Source organism: Bufo bufo, chromosome 2 (assembly GCF_905171765.1).
Source record: "Bufo bufo chromosome 2, aBufBuf1.1, whole genome shotgun sequence".
In the NCBI taxonomy this organism is placed as follows: domain Eukaryota; kingdom Metazoa; phylum Chordata; class Amphibia; order Anura; family Bufonidae; genus Bufo; species Bufo bufo.
Genome location: NC_053390.1, coordinates 457327630 through 457336614, shown reverse-complemented (window position 1 = coordinate 457336614; position 8985 = coordinate 457327630).

Below are 8985 nucleotides of genomic sequence, written 5' to 3'. Positions count from 1 at the left end.
TAAAATTGTAAAATATTAAACTCTTTACAACGCTTATATTTGTCTTGAATTGTACTTTATTTTCAAAGCTCTATGGTGACATTAGACGCCAGTGCTGGGAGCTCAAAATTGGCGTATGGGTACACCAGTCTCGATAAATCTCCCACAATGTGCTGTGATACTTGAGCACATAACAAAATATTTCACGTTTATCTGATAAATAAGATTGAACCCTAAAAGGATCTCTTTTTTAATTTGTACTATATGTATTTATTTTTACTATTACCTCTCTGTGCTTACTGATCCTTTTTCATCATTTTTAACTCCCACGTCTCTTCCTATTACAAATCATACTTTTCAGATCTTCGCCTACAGCACTTCTGTTTATCCTCTCATTTATAGTATTGAATTAAGTCAGCTCAGATTCATTATTCATTCAGCACTGAAATATATTTTATTCGCTGTCACATTTTATTTGTTTATGTTTTAATTCAGGTTATGCAACAGGTTTCTAAGCATTCGAATGTCCAGCTCCCTTGGGTCCTGTATGTGTTACTTCAAAATCATCACTCTTTAAATTCCCTTCAGGAACTGTCTTTGTAATAGAACTGCAGGTGAGCTGAAAGACTTTGTTCATTTAATGATGTGAGTAACTGCTTATTACCCAAACCAACCACTTACAGGAAATGTAGGGTAAAACAACTGATGAATAACAGATGCACCTTTAAAAAGGCATATGGGAGACTCTTTTCTAATAAAATCTTGGGCAGGTTGAGCCAGATGGCCCTGTGTTTATATAAGAAACCTTGCTTAAGTAGATTTGCATTTGTATTATAAAGTGTCCATTCAGAGTCATCACATATTTTATAACTAATGACCAGAATCTAGAGATTGTACAGAATAGTTGACTAGATGTGGATCTCATTAGTAGTAATAGTTTTTTTTGCCCAATAACCACATTTAAGAGCAATGGGACTCGATGGGTAGCATTGGTGTAACTACTAGGGTAGTAGACATAGCAACTGCTATGGGTTCAACAACTTAAACATTTTATGCAGTTAGTAATATACTACATGTAATATGGCATGAAACATTGAACATTAGGAACCAGGTAAATGGTGCCATTTTTTGTTATTGCTGTGTTATTCAATTTGTGCCTGTATGACATCACTGTATGTCTAAAATATGTATTGTATCATCATTGAGTAGAATATCTTGTAGTGTGTATCGTCACTGAGCACATTTTGCCAGTATTGGGATAACAATGTAAGCATTGTCCCTGTACTGTTACATCACGTTGTGTATTATCCCATGTTCTTTACGTAGACCATTCATGAGCTGTTCTGAACTTGTTTGTCTGAACCCACAGATTTTCCAGGACCGGCCGACCATCTAATTTTCATGGGGGCTTCCTGACTCTCCTTGATAGCAGTTGACAGTGGAGATAAGAACTCCATAAGACCAATAAATATGACATCACTGGCCTAAAACCGGCTGCAGCTCTCTCCGGGTTGCCACAGCCTCGTCAGACAGCTGGGTGGCAGGAGTCATACCTCCCACCAATAAGCTATTGATGGCCTATCCATCAACATTAAACATACGGAAAACCCTTTAACTGGTAATTTTTACTGTGCAATAAACACTGTACAGATTAAATCCTAAAAACAATGGCAGAAATGCTAATTTTTACACACTGTTGCCCTGAAAATGTTAAAAGTTATGCATTAGAGGTAGCTCAAAATGGTGGCATTAAAAAGTTCAACCTATTTAAAAGGACATCCACTGCCAGCTTTCTTTGCTAAAGTGGTATGATCGCTGTGAAAAGGTAAATATGATAAATATGAACACCAAAACTATAGTTCACTATGTGTTTATACAAGACAACTGTCTGGGCTGTATTTAGAGTCTATGCTGCCCAATGCATGTTTAGTGCTCACACCTCCTATTAGTTAAGCTAAAGCAAACTATTGACTTGATGGTATACAATAGCTACATAGGATGATTTTCACCATGTTGTAAAAAAAAAATTGTTGAAAAATTTAAATGTACTTGATTTTACCATGATTATTGGTCATGCAGTTGACACTAGTGAAATGCAATGATGTTACATTTTTAACCAGGGAAAAAATGCATGGCAAATAGCCACATCACAAAACTGCAGCAAATCCGGTAAAACTGAGTGCGATTTTTTTTTAAATGCCTTTTTAATGCAATTTTGACTGTGTGGTTAAAACATATCATCTAAATGTAGCCTTACACAGCTGCCAGTAAAATATAAAGTCCTAGTCCAAAGGCATCTCCAACAATAAATGGTGCATGCTATGATCAAAAAAAATCATAGCATGCACCATACACCATTCATAGGCCGGTACACAAACGAGTTTAACATTGATATGAATGAACCGTAACTTACTATGTGTACTCTGTGGCCGCCAGTTTGTTTTTAGTTATACTCAGGAGCTTTTCTGCTTTGGTGTCAGTGTGTGGATTATGGAATGGTCTGCTGTGTGAAAGGCAGAGAAATCCTCTCTGCTAGTTGCCAATTTACAATGGCATTCAAATGTTTGGGCACCCCTGGTCAAAATTACTGCAACTGTGAAGGGTTAAATAATCTCCAAACGGCATAACGTTAAAGATGAAACACACTTTTCAACATTTTAAGCAATATCAGTGTATTATTTTGGTTTTGTACAAATTTAGAGTGAAAAAAGGAAAGAAGTACCTTGCAAAAAGTATGGGAACACAGGTAGATTTGAGTGCTCAGGTAATTTTGACCGAGGACTCAGACTTTAAATAGCCTGTTACGGTTAAGGTCTGTTCACAATCATCGTTAGGAAAGGTGAAATGATTCAAATTTCAAAGCTTAAAAAATCCTCAGACTTTTCTATCCTTACCCAAAAAAAACAGCAGCTATGGGTTCTTCTAAGCAGCTACCTAACACTCTGAAAATGGTTGAGGCCCACAAAGCAGTAGAAGGCTATAAAAAGATAGCAAAGTGTTTTCAGCTTGCCATTTCCTTAATTCAAAATGAAATTAAGAAATCATAGTAACAGGAACAGTGGAGGTCAACAGAAAGTCTGGAAGACCAAGAAAAATTTCAGGGACCGCTGCTCATAGTAAATCATCCCCCGCCTGATTGCAAAAGACCTTCAGGATGAGTTAGCAGACTTTGAAGTTGTTGTACATTGTTCTACTGTTCTGTGTCACCTGCACAATTTTGGCCTTCATGGAAAAGTAAATCACCAGAAAACCTCTCTTGCGTCCTCACCATAAAATTCAGTGTCAGAATTTTGCCAAATAAGCAAGTCCTGTGAAAAAGCCATACTGTCGTGTGAAAGAGGCCTTACAGTGTGTCAGACTCAGTATTAAAGGGCAGTCTAATATATTGCTACATGCATCTTTTTCAACTGCTGCCACATTCTTAGTTAAACTGTTATTTTATACATAGACTTACTGTGTATCAGACTCAGTATTAAAGGGCAATTGCAAAAAGACAACAGCATAAGTGCACTCATCCAACAGCACAGAATCTAAATGTGCACCTGGGCAAGTTGCTGGTATAAAGGTCCTTCCCTTTCCATGTAGTTGACTGCACATTTCAGAGAACTGATGGCTTTTGCCCATCCAAGGTGGAGAGTCTCAAGCCAACAATACTTTTTCAAAAAAGCTGTACCAGCCCTACACACGTACGTTGAGCAAAAAGTGGGTGTCACGATCAGTGTGGCGGGGAAACTCCACACTGAACACAGGAGGGAAGAGGAACAGCAACTGGGGCTGGAAACTAGGGAAGGAACATGTCACCTCCTAAACAACCCTAATCCAGGCCTTAACTATCTATCAATATGAATAGACCTTGAAGTTAGGAATATTTATATGCTGGATACCTAGGCCCTAATATCCCTTTGAGTCCCTGGAATGAGGTAAGGACCAGAGACAACCCATTCCTCCCCAGATGGATGAATGGAAGTCTTTGTCTCAGGCCCAGATACAAACAACAGGGAATATAACAAACACCAAACAATAAGAAAAGACAAGACTTATCTGAAAGTAGAAAACTGGCCATTATAAACACGCTACAGTGTTTGGGGTTGAGCATTTCCTCCCATTTAGGCCACTTTATTCAGTGATTCTTCTTTACATGTATTGAATGTGCTAATGCTTGTCATTGGTAACATTCTGGTGCACCTGGTAGCCTGTGTCACATGGCCTGTTATAGGTGGGGGTCACAGCCTCCTCCTCCCTCCCATTGTATTAGGGATCTTACTATGGAGGTATGTAGGAGCTTGGCTGTGAGTCGGTCCTTAACACCTATCAGACTGTGTTCACACACGATAGGTAGTTTAGTGGTAGGACCCACGCCACACTGAGATACCTTGATGGGGTGCGTAGGACTCTGATATGTTCCTGACTGGAAGATATTGGCTAAAATCTCAGCTTTTAACATCAGCGTAAGGGTCTAGTCAGTATGGTCAATTGCATATTATTGTGGTGCACCTTTTTTCAGTGATTTGTGGCAGTTGTATAACTTATATGAAGTAAGAAAAGAAATGGTAATAGAGTGGCATAAAAACAGAGAACCATACACTGAACAAAAATATAAACGAACACTTTCAGTTTTGCTCCCATTTTGCATGAGCTGAACTCAAAGATCTGAATCATTTTCTACTTACACAAAAGACCCATTACTCTCAAATATTGTTCACCCATTGAGCATGTTTGGGATGCTCTGGATCGGCGTATACGACAGAGTGTTCCAGTTCCTGCCAATATTCTTCAACTTCGCACAGCTATTGAAGGGGAGTGGACTAACATTCCACAGGCCACAATCAACAACCTGATCAACTATATGCGACTGAGATGTGTTGTACTGCGTGAGGCAAATGGTGGCCACACCAGATACTGACTGGTCCCCGTCCCCCCCGCCTTCCCAGTAGGGCAAAACTGTGCACATTTCAGAGTGGACTTTTATTGTGGGCAGTCTAAGGCACACCTGTGCAATATTCATGCGGTCTATTCAGCATCTTGATATGCTACACCTGTTAGGTGGGATGGATTATCTCGGCAAAGGAGAAGTGCTCACTAACACAGATTTAGACAGGTTGATTTGTGAACAATATTTGAGAGTAATGGGTCTTTTGTTCATGTAGAAAATGTTACAGATCTTTGAGTTTAGCTCATGCAAAATGTGAGCAAAACCGAAAGTGTTGCGTTTATATTTTTGTTCAGTGTAGTATAGTTCCTGAAAGGTACAATAAATTGTTTGCATTTCTGTTCATAAGCCAGAGACCAAGGTAAAAGGATCGCCTTTGAGAAAGAGCAAGGTATGAACACTCACCATGTCACATGCCAGAGGCCCAATGCAGACCTCCGGGACATCTTGAAACCAGGACACAGGCAAGGTTCAGACCAGGGACCAACAGAATACTTTATTACACATGTAATAAAAGCACATGACAGTAAAGCAGGTTAGGCAAGCCAGTGAGCCCCGTTATTCACAGAGCCCCTGGTGGTGGGGAAGAACTGGGCCGAGGGCTCACTGGTCGCGCCTCCAGGAAGGTCCCGGTACAATTGGCCCTACCTGCAAGGAACCACGCTGGTGCAATCACCAGCAGAACAGACAACAGAACTGGAACCCAAGCAAACACAGGGCATGGATCAGACAACAAGACAAACGGGAACCAGCACAAAAGCAGATGCCTGGACCCAAAGTGGAATGGAAGCATGGCAGTCTTAGGCAGAGCTGCACAAAGACTAGAGATCCTCCCTCCGGAGAACCCAGGGGCCCCCTCTCGAAGGCAGGACAAACACAGGAACACAAGCAGTAAAGCACTGCAGGACAGACAAGGAACAGACTAGATCATAAGCAGTAGGCACTGCCAGGCTGGACATGGAACAGGCAGGATCAGATGCAGTTAGAGCACTGCCAGGCTAGACATGGAACATAGTGGATCCAGACAGAACAGGTACAGAAGAACAGGCAAGGTATGGACAAGGATAACAACATCAACATCATCACAGGACAGGTACAGAAGATCAGAAAAAGCAGTAACAACAACAACATACCAGGTGACACCACACAAAAGGGCAGATGGAAAAACCCACTAGGTGAGCAGCAAGGGGCTACATCCAGTAAGGCACAGGACAGACTGACCTCCTGGGTCAGCAGCAAGGTACTACACCCAGCAAGGCCCAAGACAGACTGACCACAAGCCCAGCAGCTCACAGGTAGAAATAGCTGCATAATGAGGGCACCTGATAAGCCACACCCAGGAGCAGACCAGGGAATGTTAACCCCATCAGAACCAGGAGTAACAAGAAGCATCGAACATTCAATTACAAGTGTCAGTACACACCAGACACAGAATGTTGCAGCCAGCACGTCCGAATGACAACCAGCATACACAGAATAACTGTAACCAGTACGAGGTTACAGGCAGCCAGCCTACACAACAACGAGTAACAGAACTGCACTGTGATACAAACAGACATGCATAATGTCACGGGAAGTATGGGGAAGGAAAGACAACCAAAGGGAACCACAACTAAACAACAATAGACTAGGCCCCAAACTTAGGGAATAAAAAGGTCACCTCCTAGCATTCCCTGATACTCTCCCTAAGCTGCTAACAACATGTGCAAGTCTCAATGGTAGAAATGCACATGCACCGGAACCTGAGACTGCTGAAACACTGCACCAAACCCTCAGCTTAGGGAACAGGGAAAGAGGCAACCGGCTCCTTCAAAATTGAAGGAGCCAGTGTCTCCCTGAGGCCTAGTCAGGACAGACACAACAGGAAAGGGAAAGGACTTAGCTTGAGATGAACTGGAATAGGAGAACCACAACACAAGCAGAGCACTCCACAGAAGAGCTATCAGCCTCAATAAAACAAATGAGAGGCGGAACATATAAAGAGCAACCTGACTGATAATGAGCAGCATCTGCGAAAGGGTGGAAACATGTCAGCAACAATGAAAACAAGAGATCTGTCAAATAGACTCCTAAGTCCTCTGTCTATTTGAACTTCTAATATCTCTCCCATGGCCGGCAGTGACAGTGCCCCCAATTCTATGGGTGACCTCCGTGCACCCAGGACCAACGTTATCAGGGTGGGCTCTGTGAAAGGCCTTCAGAAGCCGACTGGCATTCACATCAGTCGCCGGGACCCACATTCTCTCCTCCGGACCGTAACCCTTCCAATGAACGAGGTATTGAAGGGAACCCCGAATGACACGAGAGTCAACAACTCTGGAAATTTGAAACTCCAGATTCCCGTCAACCAAGACAGGTGGAGGTGGCAAGGAAGATGGTACAGCAGGTTCCACATAACTCTTCAACAAAGATTTATGGAAGACATCATGGATCTTCCAAGCGGAGGTTCAAGGCGAATAGAAACCGGATTAATAATGGCAGAGATCTTGTATGGACCAATAAATCTTGGACCTAACTTACAGGATGGGACCTTCAACTTAATGTTCTTAGTGGACAACCACACCAAACCACCCACATTCAGGTCCGGACCAGACACACGTTTCTTGTCAGCCATACGTTTATACCTATCGCCCATCTTTTTTTAATTGATTAGAATTTTCCGCCAGATAGATGATAAGGAAGAAGCAAATCTTTCCTCATCAGGTATACCAGAGGAACTATTCCGAGAGAACGTACCAAACTGAGGGTGAAACCCATATGCACCAAAAAACTTATCAGTTGACTCCTGACGACGGTTATTCAAAAATGAGTACCACTCCTCCTGATTCTCAGCAACAAAACACTTCAAGTATGTCTCCAGATTCTGGTTAGTGCATTCAGTTTGTCTGTTCGACTGAGGGTGAAAAGCCCAAGGAAAGGACAAACGAAGCCCCAGGCGAGTACAGAAAGCCTTCCAAAATCTGGACACAAATTGAGTCCCTCTATCAGACACCACATCAGAGGGAATGCCGTGTAATTTTACAATGTTATAAACAAATGTCCGAGCCAGAGTTTTGGCATTGGGTAAACCAGAAAATGGAATGAAGCGTGCCATCTTACTGAAGCTGTCGACCACCACCAAAATCACCGTCATCCCCGAAGAACTGTCACGGCTGAGGATGGGGAAAACCCTCAGCCGTGCGGTATCAGCAGATGGATGGTCAGTGCAAGGCCAGGACAGGAATCAGGGAGCAGGTCACCTCCTATCAATCCCTAATTCTGACCCTGTCTCCTAGCCGTATGAGCCGACCCTGATGGTGGGAGGGCTCATACTCCGGAACCTTGGAGTCCCTTCTAGCCCTCAGGGTGGCCCTAGACTAGGAGCAGGGTAAGACGACCTGTTCCTGCTAGATGCGGAGGAACAGGAGTCTCACAGGCCAATGCTACAAAGACAAGGGAAACATAAACAGACATATGGCAATGACAGGTAAGTGAGACTAGTACCACACTTACCTGCCACAGACACACAACCTGGAACCCAAGTACAAGTGCTGCTGTCCACAACAACACAAAGGACACAGCACACAACAGACATCAGACGGGAACCCAGGAAACCATATGCTGCAATAACAAAAGACCAAACAAACATCTACTAAACACCAAACATGAACTTATGACCACAAGGGTGGCCCCCACTGGCAGATGGTATAACAGGAGGCTGTCTCCAGCAACCATGGCTGAAGAACCCCTCAGCTAACTGAAAATAGCAGAGGCTTTATAGCCCAAAGTAGCCACACCCACACTCAGACACACCAGGTGATCACACACACAGAAGGGAGTTAACCCTTCCAACACAAGGCAAGGGAAGACGGCCACTTAAAGGGGAAGTACACACATAAACACACACTTCACCTGTTGCCGCGGGCAACGGCATGCGTGGCAACCATGTCCTGGGGATCAGCCATAGGGCTGAGACACTGCCACCACATGCACACAACACCACACGTTGCCATGGGCAACCAAGTGAAGGAAAGTGTCACAAAACACACCATAGGCCGTGACAAGAACTGGGAAAATCAGTGATAAAGTCCATGGAC